This window comes from Pleurodeles waltl, chromosome 8 (assembly GCF_031143425.1).
Source record: "Pleurodeles waltl isolate 20211129_DDA chromosome 8, aPleWal1.hap1.20221129, whole genome shotgun sequence".
NCBI classification, from domain to species: Eukaryota; Metazoa; Chordata; class Amphibia; order Caudata; family Salamandridae; genus Pleurodeles; species Pleurodeles waltl.
In genome coordinates, this window is record NC_090447.1 from 152566853 (window position 1) to 152588486 (window position 21634).

At 44.9% G+C, this 21634-nt stretch overlaps 1 protein-coding gene across 18 annotated transcripts in view; it reads right to left on the bottom strand.

Moving 5' to 3' along the window:
- Positions 1–21406, bottom strand: part of SYTL2 (synaptotagmin like 2) — a 389039-nt gene extending 367633 nt beyond the window's left edge. For 5 of the 18 annotated variants that reach the window (XM_069203969.1, XM_069203963.1, XM_069203957.1 and 2 more), the window contains exon 1: positions 21201–21404. The gene's annotated coding sequence lies outside the window, so the exon portion shown is untranslated. Of the gene's footprint in view, positions 1–21200 lie in introns of all 18 variants that reach the window. The other 13 variants (XM_069203970.1, XM_069203968.1, XM_069203961.1 and 10 more) reach the window with 9 other exon arrangements.
- Between the last annotated feature and the right edge of the window lie 228 nt (positions 21407–21634).

A 21634-nucleotide genomic window follows, 5' to 3' on the forward strand; every position in this document is an offset into this window, starting at 1 on the left:
ATAGGTTTTGTATCACAAAAATAAACAACTTCGTGCAGTGCAGTGATAAGCATGTATAGCTGAAAACACTTTCTTTATAATTCAGTACGATCTGTTTTTTCCTCAGTTTAACTCTATGGGTATGTCCAGCAGTGGGTCCTGTGCTCACTCCGTCACAGGGCTCAAGCTACCCATCACTGACAAGGCCTACTTAGGATGAAACCAGTCTGGTGTTACATTTAAGTTCGTTCAAAGGGGACCAGACCTGGCAGTGCAGGATAGACTGTTCCTATTGGAGCAGAAATAAAGACTGATTTGCATATGGCAGGTTCCTGCCCAAAGTGGCTTGGTAGGCAAAGAAACGATGGGCTTCGATGTAGCCTGATATAATTAACAGTAGTTGGGATTAATTCAAGTCATTACATTTTCCCTCAGTATGGCACTTTATGTGTGACTGTGTCAGCTATGTCCAGATGTGGGTCTCAGGCTCCCTGTGCCACAGTGATCAAGCCTAAAGCTCCACCTCATTCACAAAGCCTATCTACCATAAAAGCTGTGTGGGGCTGCTTGTGTTTCCGACTGGAGGGGACTGGGCCTGGCAGTTTAGGCTAGACTGTCCCTTTTGGAGCAGGATCAAGGCTGATTTGCACATGGCTGGTTCTTATCTGAAGTGGCATGGTGGGCACAAAAAATGATGTACTGGGATGAGATCTTAAGTAATTACCAGTGGCTGAGATTAATTCAAACATTCCACTCTTTTTTGTTTTCCTCTCTTCAAGGTCACATGCTCACACATATGAAAAACCATGTAGGAGTACAAATGTATTCTTTATCATTTTCAGGAAGATGAGAAGTAATCTATGAACTTTTGCACACGCTCCGTTGATCTGATGCAACTAGAGGGTGAACCAAGGATAAGAAGTAGCAAGAATAACTTAAGAGAGCTGGTGAGCAAGATTTAGAGGAGGAACCTTTTTTAATAAGAGGTGGACCACTTGAAATGGCCATTTAGTATGTGCCTCATTAATTTTTATATTTAAGTTCACTTTATGCATAAGAGTCTCACAATATTTTGGAGTTATTATGATCTGGCATTTACTTCTGCATGCATGAATCGTTTTCTGAATGACTGCATTATCTGCACTTTATCCTACAAATTAACTACCTGGGCAAAACGGGTACTAGGCAATGTTTCAGGATATAACGTAAATTTGCACAAGTACATTCTGGGCCTGATTTAGATTTCAGCAGATGGGGTTACTCCATCACAATGATGACGCATATCCCAGCCGCCGAAATCTAAATGCCATTGTTTTCTATGGTATTTAGATTTCGGCAGACGGGATATTCATCACCATTAACCCCTCCGCCGAAATCTAAATCAGACCCTTAGTTTTGTACTTTGCAGTAAATGTACTACATTTGGCTATTCACCATTTCAGAGAGTTAATTTATTACAAAGTGTAGACGTACATATCTCCACCCCCTGAAATTAATTGTGGAGCCAAATTTACAAGCGTAAAGTTACTGGTCGTAAGTTTTCACAAATAGGTTGAGGTCTCCACCACTGGTGCTGAGAACTCCCTATGGTAAAGCATAGGGAGGTTTAAAAATGTTGATTAAACTTCAACAAATTAGAAAACTATTTTTATATTAAATAGTGTTTCTAATAAACTGTATATATTTATTTTGAATGTATGAAAATGCTACATCACTATCAACTTAATCTTGAGTTATAAATGTAAATAATGTAAACATATTACATTATTTTTGTAAAGATTTATTTAAAAAAGAATCCCACCTAAAGTAAAAATAAAGTTACATTGATTTTTAGATTAAAACATTATTATACTAGTTTAAATTCACATTTATGATTTATATATGTATATAATGAATATATATGTATATATTTAACATTAAATTAAACATATATATTTTAATAAAAACCCACATAAATTAAATTATTTTAACATTTATTCATATTGGGTGCTATTTTAAATTGCTGCCTCTATTATTTTCTGTGGCAGGAGAGTGTTGCAGTACCAGTAGCTGGTCATGTGTGGTGCTGGACGGACACTAGGCCTGATCTGGAGTACATGTACTGCTGTTTTGGGTACTTTTTGGTGGTAGTTACTTTAGAAGTTCAGTTTGTGAATAGGAACTGCTTAGTCTTTTGTTGGTGGGTGTAAATCTCTCCCACGCTGCTCCTTAGCTCTCCTTAACCCAACATTTCTCCTCCCAAAACCCCTTTTGTTATGTAGTAAGTATTCCCCATTTTCCAGCTACTCCCCCGTAACTCCCTATGCTCGCTACTAAAATGTATACTTACAAGTGCGGAGATCCCCACAGTCCGGTCAGAGACTCCGAATATAAAACGCAGGAAATGCAGAGACAGAGACTTCCGCACATAGGGTAGTGAAAAGCATGATGTAGTACCTGAGTAGTACTAACATGAGAAGTTCTACAAAATGTAGTTTGTGAATAAGCCTCCAAATATTTTGGTACAGTAGCATAAAGACTTTTACAGGTGTACTGTGACATGCAGCAACAAAGCACAAGACATTGCACAATATCACTGTAAACATTTCCTCCACAGGCAATTAACCTAAATAAACAGTTACAGTTTGCAGACTTAAAAAAAAATTCTACTAGCAAAACAAGTGGTACCAGATGGCTGAAGTATTATGATGCCTTTTTTAACCTTATGCATGAGTTTTCTGAACACAAGACGTCAAATTAGCTGGATGTTTTTTTCTTAATTTAGAATTAAAATGCACAGTAAAAGCATGATGTGAAGAAGGGCACTAGAGCACTTTAAGGTTTCTAATAAAATTAGGGAAAGGGTGCCTCCATCACAGCATATAAATTATTTTGTTTCACAAACTTGTGATTGTACTATTTTTTCATTGAAATTGAAGACAGTGAGGATGTATTCCTATTACTGTGCCTCAAAAACTATGCATACCCGAATGCCCACCTAAGCAAGTTTTAACATAGCTGTAAGATATAATTAAATCACAAGACAATTTGATGTCAAAGCCACGTGGCTGCGGTAGCATCATGGTTGGGGGAAGACTAGCCATAAACCAGATCAAACTAAATTTTTAGAATAAAACAAAGGTCCGAGAAATCATTTATGGACAAGGAATTTAGGGCAAAGCAGAATTATAAAACAACAACTATCAAACAAAATTGCTCCTGGTGTAGATACAATGCAAGTGACAAAAATGATAAGGTGAGAAGGTGCAAAGTTCAATGTCACAGAGGCAATTTAAAACTCCAAGATACCCACTGCTGTGCAGGGGTATTATGTCCATTATTTTGTTTTTGTCCGAGCAACATAATTGTTGATGTTTCAACCCTAGGAATGATTTTATGGGAGCTTCATCAGGACAAGCTAACTGGTAGCAACTTCTCTGGGACAGGTGTCAAATAAACTGACCAATTAATCAATAAATGGTCAAATACAATTTGATTCTCGATATAGGTCCAGTCAGTCCTGGCAGTTTGGGTTAGACTGTTCCCAATGGAGGAGGAACAAGGCTGATTTACACCAGGCTAGTCTCTGTCTGGAATGGCACAATGGGCAAAAAACAACTGGAATGTAGCCTGAGTAATTACTAGTGACTGAGATTTTATCAGGCCAAGAGCTAGTGCCAGCTGAAAATTAACTACTACTTTAATGTGTAAATACTAAACTATAATTCTAATGTAAAAGTTTTTGGGAAATATTATCCCCAAAGAATATGTTATGATTTTGTTCCTTTTGCCTAGGCACATAGGCCCCCATTATGAATTCGGTGGACGGAGCAAGACGCCAGATGAACTCATCCAGCCGAAAGACCACCAGTATGGTCATGACGCCGCCGGCCCTATTATGCTTTCACCGCAGGGCCGGCGGGCGGAAACAGCATTTCTGTCATCCGGCCCTGCGGTGAACAGGACCTTTACATTGATGCTGGCTCCTAATGGAGCCAGGGGCAATGTGGCGGTGCGGCAGGTGTAGCAGCACCCGTCGGCATTCCACTGCCCGTAATTCGGGCAGTGGAATGCACAATGGGGCTGTGCATTGGGGCCCCTGAGTCACCCATTCTGCCAGAATTTCCCAGGCGGAGAAAACCGCCATGAAAAGGCTGGCAGAAGGGGACTCATAATCCCCAGGGTGGCACTGCGTGCAGCGCCACCCTGGAGGATTACAAATGCCGAGATTGCCAGGCTGTTGGCTGGCGGCAGCCTGGCGGTGGGGGCGTTTCAAACGTGGCGGCTCCGCGATGGTCATAATATGGCGGGTGGACCGCCACAACTGCATCGGTGAACCCACCACCGTGAGTCTGGCGGTCCCCACACCGCCAGGCTCATAATGAGGGTCATAGTGTTGACTGGGAATTGTGCTGCAGGAATATAAAGGCATTGGATCATTAATTTCTTTAAGGTCAGGGTTTGTTCTTCTGCCTTGACGTGAAGTTTGACACACCAGTGGCATGCCTACTGTGCACATCCACAGTGCAGCTGCACTGCAATCATAATTAAGTAGGATCTGAGAGGGAAAGGGGATGCACAGGCAGCCATGGGTGTGTGCAGATGAATGATGGGAGGTGAAGTCCTCTTGTTTGGCTTCTTTTAAAGTCAGTTTTGAAGAGACATGATGTCACTTCCTGTGCAGTTGGATGATGGGAAATGAAGTTCTCTTGCTTAGCTTCTTCATTTCAAGACAGTTTTGGCAGGAATTGCAGTGATGGCACTTCCTGTGCAGATAGATGTTGGGAAGTGAAGTTCTCCTGCTTGCCTACAGTTTTGGCTGGAAACCAGTGATGTCACTTCCTGTGCAGATGGATGATGGCAAATGCCCTGATTTCTGACCGGTAATCCTCATTACTGTTAGTCCTACTCGTCCTCGACCCAGTCCTCACATTCTGAGGAATATCTCTATCCCAAACAGTAAACAAAACAAAAAACAGTCCTTTGCCGCCCTCAACCTCCATGGTCAGGCATAAAAACCAACGACCAATAGGGAGGCGTCCTGACATACCAAACACACAAAGGCCTGAACCGGGAGTGTGGGAGGGAACTGAGGACTGGGTCGAGGACGAATAGGACTAACAGTAATGAGGATTACCGATAAGTAATCAGGGCACTACCGCTACGTACCTCATCCTCGACCCAGTCCTCACACTCTGAGGCATACCAAAGCAACACCACAAGAAGAGAAGGCCATTGTGTAGGTCTGGAAACAGAAAGAAGCACACACCCCAAGCAGATTGAAATGCAGTGCACTTTAATGAAAAAAACAAAACCGTCATAAAGAAGGATTCCCCCAACTTCTTTGAGAACCCCAGAACCAAAATTCCCAGCATGCGTATGAGCACAATTCACTCGATAGTGCCAGATGAAAGTGGAATCTGAATCCAGGTACCCGCCCTACAAATCTCTGCCAAAGAGACCCCAGAGAACACAGCCCATGAGACCGAGAGACCCCTAGTGGAGGGCGCCTGAATAGACAGGGGGCAAGCCAACCTAGCCCTCTCATAAGCTAGTTTGATCATCTCCTTAAGCCAACCACAGATGGTCAATTTGGAGGCAGCCTTACCACGACCAGCAACCCCACATGTCACAAACAGACTGTCAGAGTACCGCAACTGAGCAATCTGATCCACATACACAGAGAGAGCACGTGTCACATCCAATGTGTTTAGCAGACACTCTTCCAGCAAAGAAGGAATAGGATAAAAGGTAGGAAGGATCATCTCCTGAGAAGAATGGAAATGGGAAGCAACCTTAGGAAGGAACGCCGGATCCAGACAGAGTACACCAGCATCTTCAAGAAACCTCATAGAAGGAGGGGGAAAACAGAGAGCGGTCAGCTCCCCCAGCCACCGTACCGAAGTAATAGCCACCAAAAAGGCCACCTTTCAAGACAGAAATTTGAGATCAACAGATGAAAGAGGCTCAAAAGGAGGAGACTGAAGAGCATAAAAAATAACAGGCAGATCCCAAGGAGGAACATCTGATCTCACCATCGGTGCAGAAAGGAAAAAACTCAGAATTAACCGAGAGACCAAAGTAGATACTGAAGCAGACCAAGAGGCAGGATCCTGAAAGGCTTGGATAGCAGCCCATTGACTCCTCAGGGTAGAAAAAGCATAACCTCTAGCGAACCCATCCACAAAAACTGTCGCAGAGCAGAGACAGGAGAAGACACCGGAGAAAAATGGTGAAGGGAACACCAAGAAGCAAAATTAGACCAATGCTTAGAATAGGAGGAGATTGTAGACCGCCTCCTACAACCCTGTACCAAGGATACAATATGATCTGGTACACCATCCTTCTGCAGAGTTAGCCGTTCAACATCCAAACCGCAAGCGTCAGGGAGAGCGGAAGAGAAGGAACCAGATGCCTCAAGGGGGAGGGAATCTTTGGAAGAACCCAAGAAGAAAGAACTGTCAGGTTCTGTAGCAACAGAAACCAGGACCTGCGGGGCCAGAAAGTGAGAACTGCCACCACCGAGCCCTCTCCCATCGCATCTTCTGGAGAAAAGACTGGACCATAGGAACGGGAGGAAACATATACAACAGACCCCTAGGCCACGGGATCGACAGGGCAAACCCCCCCAATTCCCTGCTTCGAGGCAACTGGAGCAGAACCAAGGAAGAAGAGCAGTCCGCCAAGAGGCAAACAGATCCAGGCGGGCCCCCGAAACCTCTTGCAAATGATGCAAAACACCAGAGGCAAGAGATGCAGTTCCAGAGAAGAGAGGAACCTCCGACTCAGAGAGTCCATCACCACATTGTCCAAAGTGCAATTGAGCAGACCACCAGATTCAGTGAGCGACTGTGGGTACTGCCCTGATGGTGGGTATAGGCCACAGTCACCATGTTGTCCGAATGAACCTACACATTGCAACCCTACAGGGAAGATTGAAAGTGACAGAGGACCCTGTCCACTCCCTCCAATTCCCTCCAATTTAATGAATGAAGAGCTTGCGCCGGAAGCCATCGGCCTTGGACCACCTCGGACCCCAGGGTAGCACCCCAGCCCAAAAGGCTGGCATCTGTCACCAGCACAAGAGGAGGAGAGGGGTGCATAAACACCCCTTTGGCCAGATTCGCTGAGCCCAACCATTGGTGTAGACAAGGGACCACTGTCGGGGAGACCGGTACCAACTGAGAGAGGTCCAAGAGTGGCTGAGTCACAAAAAAGATGCCACAGTAACGGCCGTAGGTGAAGATGGGCCCAAGGGACCATGAAGACAGCCGCTGCCATGTGACCCTGAACCTCCATCCAAAGTACCAGAAGGACCGGTGATTGAGTCATCAAGGACAGAATTAGGCCCTGCAACCGAGACTGCGGGAGGAACACTTTGCCCAGAACAGTGTTGAAATCCACGCCGATAAACAATTTCTTGGTGTCTAGCTGGAGGCGGCACTTGGGTAGATTCAGCAGGAACCCATGGTTGTTTAGCATACCAATGGTCTGATCTAAATGCAGGTGGAAGACCCGAAGGGAGGAAGCCTTAAGAAGCCAATTGTCCAAGTACGGGAAAATAGAAATCCCACGAAGATAGAGAGAAGCCACCAGGGGGGCCACCACCTTCGTAAACACTTGTGGTGAAAAACGTAGACTGAAGGGGAGGACACAAAGCTGTCAGTGGTGCCCCGGCACAGCAAACCTCGGAAACCTTTGAGAATCCAGAACCACCGGGACATGAAAATAGGCATCCTGAAGATCCAATGTGTCCAGGACATTATCCTTCTGAATCAGCAGGATAATGCATTGGAGAGTCGCCATTTTGATCGTAACTTTCCACACCGACTTGTTCAGACCCTTCAGATGATGACAATCCTGAAACTCCCCATCTCCTTCAGTACCAGAAAAACTGTGGAGTACACCCCTGAGCCTCTCTGGGCAGGGGGAACTGGTACAATAGCCTTCTTCAACAGTAGGGCCTGAATCCCTGACAATAGAGCTTGAACCATCAACAGATCCCGTGACACAGATGTCACCACCGTTCCGGAAGGGACTGGAATGGCGTAGAAATTCGATTTGGTAACCCGTCTCCAAAACTCCCAAGACCCACTTGTCTGACGTAATACTAGTGATACTAGGCACCCAAAAAACATATCAATTTTGGGTAGTGTTTTCTTGTTCACTCACTTTATTTGGCCCACTGATAAGTGAAAGCTGGTGACGATGTTTGGCCCTGACATTCGTATGTTCTTAAGCTTCACTGAACACCTTCACTTGCATCTTGTTTAGCCCTACCACCAATTACCTAGCATTAAGAGATGGTTGTGAAAGTGGGCACAAGACAACTTGTACATGGTGCTTGCGCATTTGCATGTCTGGTGTTGGCCAATGATTTTACAAAAAAATACATTAAATATACTCAGTTATAGAGGCTTTCAGGAAGGCAGCCCTCATCATACATTGGTCTGTTGTTACGTCATTCACATTTTTCCTCGCCCACTAGACCATAAAGTACTGGGCAGTGGGTCAGCCTACTCCAGCCACTGGCTAATTTTACTGTATCGGCATAGGGCAGTTTCAGAAAGCTCACATCCATTCAAAAAATAGTTCCCTTCAGTGCCGGAGACCACCACGACAATGCATGCTTTTTGAGAACAATTACATTTTTGTTCCTTTAGCCATTTCCCCCAACAATATAGTGGCAAAACGAAATGCTTTGACAAAGCAAAAATGCTGGAAGCCATTTGGCTTTGCCAATGCCTGTTTTGTTTTTTCATTGTGAAGAGATCACTTAGCAACACAAAAGGATGATGGACGGAGTGCTGACAATGCAAACACTCACCCCCAGTCACAGATCTGGGTTTAATCCATCGTTCTTTTGCCACCCCAGTTCGGACCCAGCCATATGCAAATCAGTCTTGACCCTGTTCCTCTTGGGAACAGTCCAACCCGAACTGCCAGGCCAGGTGCTCCCTGGACCGGAAACAAGCATCCTGGGACCGGTTTCAGGGTATCACCCCTCTTCAGCCAGGCTAGCTTGATTCCAGTGGCACAGTGAGCAAGGGACCCACGTCTGGGCATACCCTTCCCACTTAGGGCAACATTAGTAACACAAAAGGATGATGGATGGAGTGTTGACAATGCAAACACTCACCTCCAGTCACAGATCTGGGTTTAATCCATCGTTCTTTTGCTCACCATGCCACCCCAGTTCGGACCCAGCCATATGCAAATCAGTCTTGACCCTGTTCCTCATGGGAACAGTCCAGCCCGAACTGCCAGGCCAGGTCCTCCCTGGACCGGAAACAACGTTTGGTCTACGTGGGCCCTGTTGGATTCCTGAAAAGGACTGCCCACTCCTGCAAACGCCTGTGAATGTTCAGTTTTTCACATGGCGACTGCTGCTGGATCACCCGTCTCCTTCCAGTTTGATAGATTGCGCAAATGAGACACAGGTAGACAAAGTGGTTTGTTCCGGGAGCCCGCAGTTTGATAAAATGGGGAAGGAACTGCTAGAACTAAATTCTCTTGGTACTAAAGCCAACAACCAGACCCGCCAAGAAAAACTTGTATTGATGAATAGGTGCAGCAAATTCTTTGAGGCTGGGACCTACAGTGTTAAGCAGTAGCGGAGCAGAACGTTGATGTGGCCTCTGAACATCCATTTAAAAGTCCTTTGCAGCCAAAGAATGCATGAGAAGAAATCCTGTCCGACCAGCTTTTCAACTAGACTAAGTCAATCACTCTATTGTCTGTTGCGAGTTACTCATAACCCATGGTGAGTCCTGTCCTTGGTATGTTGGTGTGGTTTTTCTCTGCCCAGAAAGAAAAGCCACCACGTTTGAGATGCCAAGCTGACATATTGATACACCTGTGTGGGCCACTTGGCAGAGCTGAGAATTTATCTGTGCCAGCTTCTGAGAGGTAGTGATGGACAAAAGACCACTGCAAGCGCAATACAAAAGTAACTCAGCATTTCAGTCTTGCTCAGTCCCCTGACAAAAGTGTCTTAAGAACATACCTCCACCCGCTCTGTTTTGGTGCTTGGTGTACTGTTTTCATGTTCCCTGGGTCCACTGATCCAGCCAAAAGCCATGGACGGCAAGTCCGGGACATCGCTGGGCTAACAAGGTTGTGCATGCAAAGACAAGGGAATGCCCTGGCATTAAACAAGACGGATGTATGTGAAAAAGTAGAACAGTTTGAAGGTCAAGCTGCACGTAGGTACTATGGGCTATGCGCAGCATTAGTGTTAAACATTTGTTGCTAAAAGGTAGAACAGTTTGCTACTAACCCTTGAGAAGGCAGCATTTAACAAGGTAACACTCTCTCAACATACAACCCTGCACGAGTGTTAATTTTATGCACCCTATGACCTCCGTCTGCGAGGCTTGTCCAGACTGTGATGCCAATGAAGTATTTTTCAATGCATTGTGTAGCGCAGCCAGACTAGGCTCTTCCACTTTTGTCCCAGCAGCCCGCAAGCTATAAGGCATAAGCCCTTCAAATCTGCCTTTTTTTAAATTGGTGCTGGCCGGTAGGTAAATGTGTCTTTATGGCGAGGCCGTTTGAGTGATTCTACAGTAGAGACCGGTGGAGAAAAAGCCTTCTCCTGACGGCACACTGTCTTAGTATCACTTAACAGCGTAGTGTGATACTACCTCATGGTCAAGCCCTGGCGTTGACAGAGAATCACAAGCAAAAGATGACAAGTGACCCTGAGGTCTCAGGAGTAGGAGAACACAGTATGAGGCAGTAGGTGTGGGATCAGGAGTAGGAGGTTGCAATGAGACCAGAGCGACATGCTGAGGAGTAAAGGATTGTGATATGAGATTGAAGAAGAGTAGGCTCCGGCCATTCCCCAAACAAGGCTCTTTTACAACATCCTCCAAAACCAGAGTCCTTGTGCTATTTCACAGAAACACAGAAGTTGAGCTCTTAGAACTACTCCATCTTTCCACTCGCCTACTCTCCTAAGTCCACTTCCCCTTTTGATATTTGTGGCATGGTTATACACGTTTGCCCACTCCATCTTCAATTTTCTCACACCAGTGCTTCATTCTATGCTCCAAGAAGCTCCTCCCCTCCCGTCACACCCTGTACTGTTAGGGTCCCTACATAACAATATGGTGTTCATTGAAAGTAAGCCCTTCAGTACTCCCAATGCCCTTTTCTTCTCCCTTCCACAAATGTTCCTCAAGAGCCAACAGGAAAACCTCTACATCTCTTTCTGAGATGTCAAAGAGTGAAGTGGTGGAGTTGAATAGCTTTAGGGACTCCGGCTCTTTGGCGTGGGACGCAGACCTTGTAGTTTTAGGAAAAGATAGACAGCTATCTCCTGACTTCCATGGGCTCTTTTGGGCCTGTCCTACCTCTAGCTTCTCTCAACGTGTAACATGATGTATTACTCGATCTTGGGTCCTGATTTTTTTATCCAACACCATGCAACCCAGCTTTGACTTCTTGCCCTCTCCTGTTCCTTTCTCCACTCTCCTACTTACTCACTTAAATCACCTGCTCACTCTCCCCACCCCTCTGTCCCACCTCAATATTGCTCTGTCTGCAGAGATACTCATGTTTATGGAAAGACTGCAATATCCAAAAGCATCCTTGCTCATGCTGTCTATGTTGGGTCAGTCAGCCTCTATCACAATCACAATTTTACAACTCTCCTGTCCACTTTCAGGTGACCGCACCATAGCATAAAGAGCTATATGGAAACCTAAAGAAACTTACCACCTTGCAAGCCTGTACATCTCAAAAGACAGTTCCAGTGTCCTTATTAGCCATAGCAAAGAACTCTGGTGTGCCTTTTCTAAAATGTTGTGTTATGTGAACATACAGAATTGTGCTTGGGCACACCAACATCTGTGATATTTTACAATCAGGTATGGTGGTTACAAGAGACTTCATAGGCAAGGAGAGCAATGCCTGTGTTGGGTACATTGCTCAAAACCCCTGATGTGTAAACACAGTCCATCCTGAAAGTAACACAAGTACAAATGTATATTGTAAATGACCTCCCCATTTCCCTCCCTCATGCCCTGGGAGAGGTTTATGGCCAATCAACATAAATGGTGTGGAGCGGTGTCACAGACAATCATAAATAAAATACATAATGTTTCCCCCTTGAACGCTTCTCTCCCTGTTAACCCTGCTCCCCCCACAGAAGTATTATCCCCACTTCTGTTGGTTCTCTAGAGAATTACAGGAGAAAGAGAAAGGCACTGTAATGTCATGGCAGGGCACGATGAATTTGCCTTTACCCTACATGATGTCCCAAAGGCTGGCAACCACTGCCGCTGTCTGCTGTTTTGCATCATGGATATCACTGAAATCCAATATAGGCCCATATTTATACTTTTTTAGCACCGTATTTGCATAAATTTTTGGCCCAAAAATTACACAAATGTGCAAAATATAATTGTATTTTGAAAGTTTGCGCCGCTTTTGCGTCAAAAAATGACACAGATGTGGAGCTAAAAAGGTATAAATATGGGCCATAATGTGAAGAAGTATTGGTGGGTAGGTGTCAATAACAGGTTGGATTTCTACCAATGGTGTCCATAGGACATTACAGCTGAGTGAAGCTTGAGTTGTCGGTGATGTCACTGAGATCCCTGAGGCTGAATTCTCCATATTATCAACAGCTGCTCCATCTTCAATTTTCTATTGTTAATGGCTCCGTATAATCAAAGCCCTGCAAGGAGATCCCACATAGCTGAGCAGAAACAGAAGAGTAACAGGGAAGCTAAAGACAAAATGACCACCCTTTCCTCTCCCACCTTTCCGCAACTCCCTACCGCTCCATTTAAATGTAATGAACTAGTGTCAGTCTCCCACCTGCAACAACTCAAACTCCCTCCGACTTTCTCTCTCCCATCATGTATTATGTTTAAAAAGGAATGTACCTGCTGCCTCCACCCCTTCTCTCTCAGTATCTTCCCATCCCCAAATGCTTCAAAAGAACTTCTGCCATCCTGTCATCCTTCCCCACCATCCTCAGACATGACTTCCATTGTCTCCGTTCTCTATAAGAGTGGAAAGCAGGCGACATGGTGGGAATACCGCTTTTAGAGCCCTTGCCATCAAAAAGGTACACTAACTGTGGGGAGCATATACACAGACTGTGTGATGGTGGCATCAGAGATCACATGCCTTTACCATATAGACTCCTGAGGAAGGCAGGGAAAGGCCAGAGAGGTGGCAGCCTGTACACCTCATTCCACCACCTCCACTGGGCCTCCAAAGACCAGGAGGAGGAACTGCACTGAAATCCCTCATCTACCACTTCGAAATCGGAGTTTTCACTACTCTGATGTAAGAGCAGCGAAAAACAAAAACAATTTTTCATCACGTTTACATCAGAGCAGCGAATAACCAGATTTGAATTCCAGGGGTATTCCTAGACACCTTGCACAACAATGCTGTAATGGTGAGGCAGTTTCTCTCACACCTCTCCTCCCATCCCCCAGTCTTGTGCTACTCCTACATTCCAACAACCAATCAACAACTGGAGAATGAATTTTCCCATCAGGATTAAGGGGCCCTTTCGGGCCTTTTTCAAAACCATTTATGTCAGTTCCTAAATAATTCTATTTAACACTACCTCGGAGCTGAGCTTGCATCATGTGCCTAGCAGTGCCCTGACTCTGAACTTTAATTAACACGGTATTTCAGATGCAGAGTTAAGGCTTTCATATGTTAACCCTGGCTTTTCGTTCAAGCATTTTAGAACACCTGTAATCCACATACACTATAGGACTCTGCATCATGCACCTATCGAGCTGCAATACTTGTGGCATGGTTTGGATGAAGCAGGTCTCCAGACATATATGGGCCAGTATAACAAACAGTTTTGTGTTGGGAGAATTTGAATTTATCAGAAGTAAACAGATCATAGTTGGTTGTATTTTAATATGTTCATGGTATTGTTATTTGTTGCCCATAAATTGCACAGTGAGTATTGTACCACCATGGAATGGTGCCAACAATCTGCACCAATAATCTGCACAACAAAATCAAACACTGGTGGCAGCCACTACCTCCGATGAATGTTAATACTGCATGACTTTGCCATGTCCTCCATCGTACCACGTTCCTTGGTGAGATGATGCACGTTTTTTTACTGTTTGTTAACCCTCCCCCCCTTGGAATTAAAGCTGTGTTAATGCCACCACTAAACTTTTGCAGAAACAATTAGAAGTGTGCCCAGTATAATTTGCCCTCTCATGACCTATTTGTCATTGTTCTGTATCTTAGAATTGGGGCTTGCCAAGTTTGACCAGAAGCAAAGGTGTAGGGTTCTAGCACTGAATAGTGCACGCCATCCACCAGTGACGCTTGATGTCATGTGGACGTCATCCACCTGATTACATTATACAGTGTGCTTAAGAAGACCAAGCTTGGTGAAAATGAACTCTGAGACAATCAATCAGGAATTATAAAGTGCGGAAAATCACCTGTGAGGGTCTCAAGGAGCCGTGACAATGATTCTTCTCACGCGAACTTAAGGGAAGAAGCTTGATTTGGACTGCACTCATGATTTAAGTGACCCAGCAGCTAAGTGGCTTGGACTTGTTGTAGGGATACTGCCTTGGTCGATAGAAGGCTTTCTCTTGAAGCTGGAAGTAATGCAAGAAAAAGCTAATGCTGACATAAACACCTACTACGTCCAATCCGAGCATTAGTTCTATTTGTTTCTGTCACGGCCATCTCCCATGGGCATTCACCATCATCACCTACCACTGATGTAGGGCACAGATGTCTGCCACAGACTTTCTTCAACTACAAGCCCCAGGGGTGTAAACAAAATGGCTGCCTGGCTCCATGACACCCAAAACAACTTTATTGTGAATGTTTCTATCATCTCAATCAGTCATACTGGCTTCTAAACAGATCCCTGGCCACCCGAAGTGACTCTAATAGATAGTACCCTTTCTGCTGTGCTCTTTTGATTTTTTTATGCTTTGTTTTGTTGGTGTCAACATTAGCCATCTGTGAGCAAGCTCCCACCTTACATTGGCAAAAACAATGATGCATGTTAAGTATGCAATTATTCTGGTTTTGAAGCATTCCAGGTTAAGAAACAGACATCTAGAATGAATGTAGGTGTATTGACGGCCCGTAGAATAAAGATTAACTTGACGCACTCTGGTTTTGAGAGTTTGGAGAGTGGAGTGCTTCAAGCCACTGTAAGCTGGTTGTGCAGGATGCCTTCTCTTGAATACTGTGATGTGGTGGAACTAACCTCTAACTAATGCTACGTGGCTCTGCAGGACACGCCCTCCCCTGCATTAACAGTGGCCTCCACATGTAGTGAATGAGTTGACTCATTGGAAAAAGCGCCATAACTCTACTCTAATAAATAGTGTGAGGTTCAGGAATGCTGACCACATAAACCAAGACAACAGAAACCCGTTCCTCCTTTGGTTGTTGAGTCCCAGTAAGGTCACTGTGTGTTGTAATAACACCTCTGAAGCGAAGGCGCGTGATCACCTGCGCAGCAAATCTGACTCGTAAAGCGTGAAATCTCTTGTGTACAGTAGGGGCGGCATTCTCGACTAGTAGTGTGCTAGGGAGGATCCGGCTAATTCTTCTTGAAAAGAGCTTGGGTGGTACCAGTTTACCTGTAGCTTTATCGCAGAAGTAGCTCACAAAGTATTTGAACGTTCTTGGCTTTTTAAATGGGCTCATGGTGAGTCATGTGCCCAGCTAGACGACACAAGGAGTGTCGAAGAACACCACCTGGTCACGTGATCATTTTTGTATTTGAATTGATATTAAGAAGCAATTACAAAATACAGGGCTTACTGCCCAACATTCAACATGGATTTATTAAACTAATGTTACTATTACCAAATCCAATGATACTCGTGTTTTTGATTTGGAAGAACACAATGCTTTGTTGCTCTTACGGTTTTCGCACTGCGACTTGCAGGTTGAGGACACAACTCATCTGCTAGCTCCTTACGCGCCTAGCTCTTTTCTTAGTGAGCAATAAAATAAGTGTGCAAGACTGCTAAACTAGACATAACTCTGAGAACAAATTGTTACCTTAGGGGGGCCGTTGAGTTGAGTTGAGTTTAGTTGAATTGAGTTGTATGAAGTGAAAGACAACTCCAAAGAGCAAGAGATCCTTGTTGAGGAAGTCACGACCAACGAGACCAAGCTTATGGTACCTCTTGGACCAAGCCATGCAAGCTCATTGAACGGGAGTGAGAGGTACCTGAGCATCAGTTCCACAGTACAATCTAAGGTTTTACACAAGTCTGGCTATCTCCTTCACCTTCTGCAATGTGCCACAGACATGCTATAAGCCACTGGGTTATGCTAAGTCTGTTTGATGGCAGAAACCCTGTTTACATACTGTTTTGCATGCTCTGTAGCTGGTGTGTCAGTGTTCATTACAGTTAAACCCTTGCTGGCATTATTTTCGGCCTTCCTTGTATTAAACCTTATGTTGGATCTGCTGCTAACTTATCTCGTGTCCTATCTCTTTGACACAAATTTGCATCTGAGCTGACGCAACCCACAAGGGAAGAATCCCTCTGAGGACTAATCATAAAAACAACACAATAGATGATAGTTCAAGCTTCGGGGGAGATCCTATAGAATACTAGTATTTTGTCCAAACTCCAGCATGGCAGCCTAAATGCTTTTACAGACCTAGTGGGCATATTTACATGCCCTGTGGCGCAAGGCAGTGCAGCAAGTGACCTACCTGTGCTGCCCGGCGCCACAGAGAAAGGGCAGAAATGCACCATATTTACAAGATAGGGTGCATTTCTGTCCTTTCCCCCTTTGCTGGCACACAAATTGCTGCCTAGCGCCAACGCAAGCACCCATGCAACTTGGTGCAAGGGTGTTGGGTTTTCAGCCGTATTGTTTTCCTGCTCCAAAACAATCTATAGAGGCATTTTCCTCTTTCCATGTGTGATGCAGAATGCTGCACACATGGAAAGAGAAAACAATGAGGAGAAATAAAGATAATTCTCCTTGTTGTGCCTGCCCTGGGGAGATGTACAATTTTGGCCCATTCCCAGATATACAGGTTCTTGTAAATCTGGGAATGCATCAAAACCCATAGATGTTCGTGGGAACACCAACCGCAGTGCCCATGGAAGCCTCCCTATTGCAGTGTAACACAACACAGTGACTTACACTGCGTTGCCTTACACTATATCTACAAGGCCATGAAAAGCCTCGCAGAGTGGTTTTGTGTGGGCTCGTAGATATGGGTCTGCACTATCCACCGCTGGTGCATCACAAAAAGTGACGCACTGGCAGCGCACGGGGCTTGTAAATATGGCCCCTAATCTTCACCTAAAACCACTGGTGTTCACACAATTCTATATATATCACAATGAAGAACTACAGATCTGTACGACACAGGTTGGTGTTGTCGACATTAGCACCATACCTTACACGGAACAGTACTCTAATTTCTGTAAACAAATATTTGCTCACCCTACCGCAGAGAAAGTTTACACTTACCTTGAATTCAAATCACAGCATATAACAAATCTCAAATTTTAGTCCAGACTGCAAAACTTTGGAACACACTTCAAGTTCAAATATGAAATCTTCAATATCAGCTAGCTTTTCACTATGCACTGATGAAAAGGCTGCATCCTCTGCCTAATTAGTAAAATAAATATATGTAGGAACTCATAATTGTTCTGAGGAGCCCACCGCTCAACATTGCTGAAACTTGGCTTTGCAGAGTACTGAGGCTCCCTAATTTTGATTCCTTCTCAATCCTCTGCTTGCACTAACCTACACTTCCTGTCTCTTTATCTCTCACTTACAAGATCTTTTCATCCTTGCTTTCTCCCTTTGTCACTGTTTTCCTATCTTTCTCTGCTTCCTTCCTTCTCCCTTGTTCGCCTCTACCTCTCTTACTCTGAGGTGAAGGATGGCTGATGATAAGCACTGGCAAAGCCAGTGTGTGTTGCCTTTGAGACCCATTGGAGTGGCCAATGTCTGTTTTTTTCATGTCTTTGCGTGCACATGTTATGACGTTTGCATGCGCATGCATCATTACAGAAGTGCGTGTATGTGATCATACGTGTGCACTTCAAAAACTGTGTGAGTGCTTCTTTTATCTACCAATCCTAATCAAATCATAAATAAATAAGAAAAGTAGTGTGAAAGCGCTTTTGTAAGTTTATTATGTAAAATAAAAAATAATTTAAAAATAGGACTGTGCAGTGGAGGCAACGGAGGAGCGGTTAGAGGTGGGAAAGCAGCAAGGTGTTACTGGGAGGGGGAAAAGCAGCACATGAGTGAGGGCAACATTGAGACTGGTAGTAGGACACAAGAGAACCAGAGCAACACAGAAAGTTGGGGAGAGGGAGAGAAGCACACAGGCAAGACAACACAACACAACAAAGAGCACAGGGGAAGGGAAGCACACAGATCCAAGAGAACAATATGGAGCACGGGGAAGAAGCATAAAAGGGAGATAACTGGAAAAAACACACATTCCCAAAGAAAACACACGCTCCCGAGGTTTTCTTAAGCCAAAAAACAGATCCCTAGAAGTGATCAGTGGAAGGACACAAGTACAGAGGATATACTCCATGAGAGTAACAAAAACACCAGAGGAAGAAAAGCATACTCAAGTCAACAAATAAAAAGCAAGCTAATGAAAATGACTACAAAGCCGACAAGTGGTCAGCTATAGGCAGGCTCTAAATCTACTGTGAGCTCACAATAGGACTTTTACAACCAGACAAGGCTCGGCCCAAATATATATGCAAGTTCCCAACATAACTACCTGGCTCAGTACAACCACTGGCACAAACTAAGCAATAACTGTATCTGAGCACCTACACCACACAATGCTGCCATCAGAGTAATCATGGGCATGTGAATCTATGAACTTGTGGAACAGGTGATCAGGGTCCGTTTCACCAAGTCTTATGGTCAGAAAAGCCACAAGACCCCTCTGGACGCACACGTATGTGTTAACCTTCACTGACTTAACCCACCTATCTTTATGCACCACAAGTTGGCATTCACCTTTGATACTACGCCTTGAGCACATATAGCCAGTTATCGTCACTGCACTGCATACTCTCATCACCAGCTTTCTCGACACTGTGCAGACAACATGTCAGGAGCGCGCACAGCTTCCCTGCACCTCTTGCTCCAGGTGCCAACACCACTTTATGGTTCTAGATCACCTCAGGGATTACAATCGGAGCACTCCTCCAGACCCTCTGAAAGACACTCCTACACATATATTCCACAAACCAACAACATTCTTGTCCGCACAGGCATCCCACTAGTGACAACAAAGCACTATAAAAAAAGCATTGGCAACTCTACACGCGCACTAGGCCAAGATGCATCTTTTTCATACAATTCAGAAACTGGTGTAAAGTTCATAACTAGGAGTGAGGCTGCACGGATCTAGTAAGGTAAATTGTGTGTTAAGTTCAAAGAGGATTTAAAACTAGACTGTATGTGCCATTCAAATTAAACAGATTTTTGAAAGCTCTATGTACACTGTTTCTCTCACTCTTTTTCTCTCGTCCTCTCCTTCCTTTCTCATTCTGAGGCCTAATTATGAAAGCACTTCACTTATCAAAGGTCATCTTAGGTATACAGTTTTTTTCACACACACACACAAGGTTCAGTAGAATTGTTGCATTTGCAAATTTAGTAGTAGAGGTAGGTGACTGGTTGCTCCTTGGTGGATCCACCTGTAAAAGTGGCGAACATCCCAAGTCTCATAAGTTTGTGGATGTTCACCAGCGATTTTCACAGTTTCTACCCATGGGAATGCATGCAAATTAATACCTGTCAAAGGCAGGGAATGGGAACAACATGAGTATGTCTTATGGGGTCTAGGGGGAAGGGAACAATATTTTCCCATGGTGAAAGAGCAAATGCCTCTTTGCATCAGATTTCCACCCAGTAGACATCCTGCATGCATAAACGTTGCACACATGATCACTCCTTGGGAAGTACTTCTTAAGTAGCTCTCCAGGAGAAGTTCTGGAGCTCTTTGAGAATTCCACAAAAGTCTGAAATGTGCTCCAAATAAAGAAAAATCATATCTCAAGAATTTCCTTTCATTGTGAATGGGACCCAGTTCCTTTTTTCTATCTGCTGTGTTCCTCTCATTTTCGTCTCTTGGTTTACCCTCTCTCCCTTCTCTATCACTCTTTTTCATTGTTTTGTGTTCCTTTCCTGTGTTTCCCCACGTATATATTACATTTCCTTTTGTTTCTCTCTCTCTCTTTTTCTCTCTATCACTGTTCCCTTTGCTTCTCTCTCTCTCTCTCTCTCTCTCTCTTTTTCTGCTTTGAGTTCCCCCTCTGGTTGGTACCCATAATACCACATTATCGGGGTTCCTATTTTTCTGTATTCTATTATCCAATGAGTTACGCGCAAGTGTATAGCCTGCTTTCTCAGACGCAGGTTTGAGCTAATAAACAAAACGACACAAGCCCAGCGCACGCGTGAATGTAGCTTTATAACCCACAAGTGCAGACCCTCACCTCAGACCAACTCTGTCGCGAGTCCTAACAGCGGCAAGTGCCGTGCGAGCCTTTCTTCAAGGCACTAGTACATGTTCAAGAACACAGCTCAAACACCACTAATAACACGGCCACGCAGCACAGCCCGAATCAGCAGTAGCCAGCAGGTCCAACGTGCACCGGCCCTGCCCACACACACCTGAGATTAAAGAAACACGCACGGCCACTTCTCAAAATACAGCCGACGCTGAGCCCCGACGCAGGTTAGGCGCACAGGGAAGGGAGAGGGCTTGCTCAGTGCGGCTCTGTGCCTCTAAATGCGAGATTTAATTAACAGTGAGCTTATCACTGACAGATCCGACCCAAGGGCATTTCTTTATTAAACATATTTTTAATCAAACCAAAACCTAAAATACACACGCAACTCTATTTTCTGTGCGGTTTACACAAGTAGCCCCTCGGATCGCAGCCTTACACTCCCACACAAGGGAAAAGGTGTCCTTGCGAGAAGCGCGCATCTTCCTTAAGTGGCGCACAACTTTCTGCGCCGGCTCTAGCAAGGAATGTACAAGGTTCCCCGCAAATATTCCTTCCTGCTGGAACAAGTGAGACAATTAAAGCCATATAAAGGCAGACCCGGCGCTCCCGGCACTGACAGTCTCTCGCAGGGCGCCTGCTGAATATACACAAATTGTTTATCGCGAGTGCGGGGCAGGCAGCGCGCAGTGCCAAGCGCAAGGCGCTTGGCAGCAGAGGGGACGTTACCTCCGGCCGGTGTTCCCTGTCAGGCTCGGCAGATCTTCCTGAGTGCCTCTGTGTGAGTAGCGAGAGGTGCCGAAAGTTCCCCTGCAGCTGGGCGAGGTCTGTGGGCGCGCACCAGCAGGGAGGAGGTGGCGCCCTGCCTGCCAAGACTGCCCGAGTCCCAGCTGGACCGCCTCCGGCTGGCAGGGCTGCCTCGCTCGTTCTCTCCTGCCCCGGAGACACGGCCGCTCGTGCCTTCTGCGGAGCCCGTGGATGTTTCACATAGTTGTATACATTTGAGACTGTGTCTACGCCATTGGCGACCCAGAGTGCCTTTTGTATTTGAAAGAATGTTTGTGGCCGTTGTGGTGTTTGTTTCTAAAACAGGGCCAAATTGGAAGTCTAAAACAACCAAGTTCTCATATTACATGAGCTCCATATTTTACTAAATTAAATAA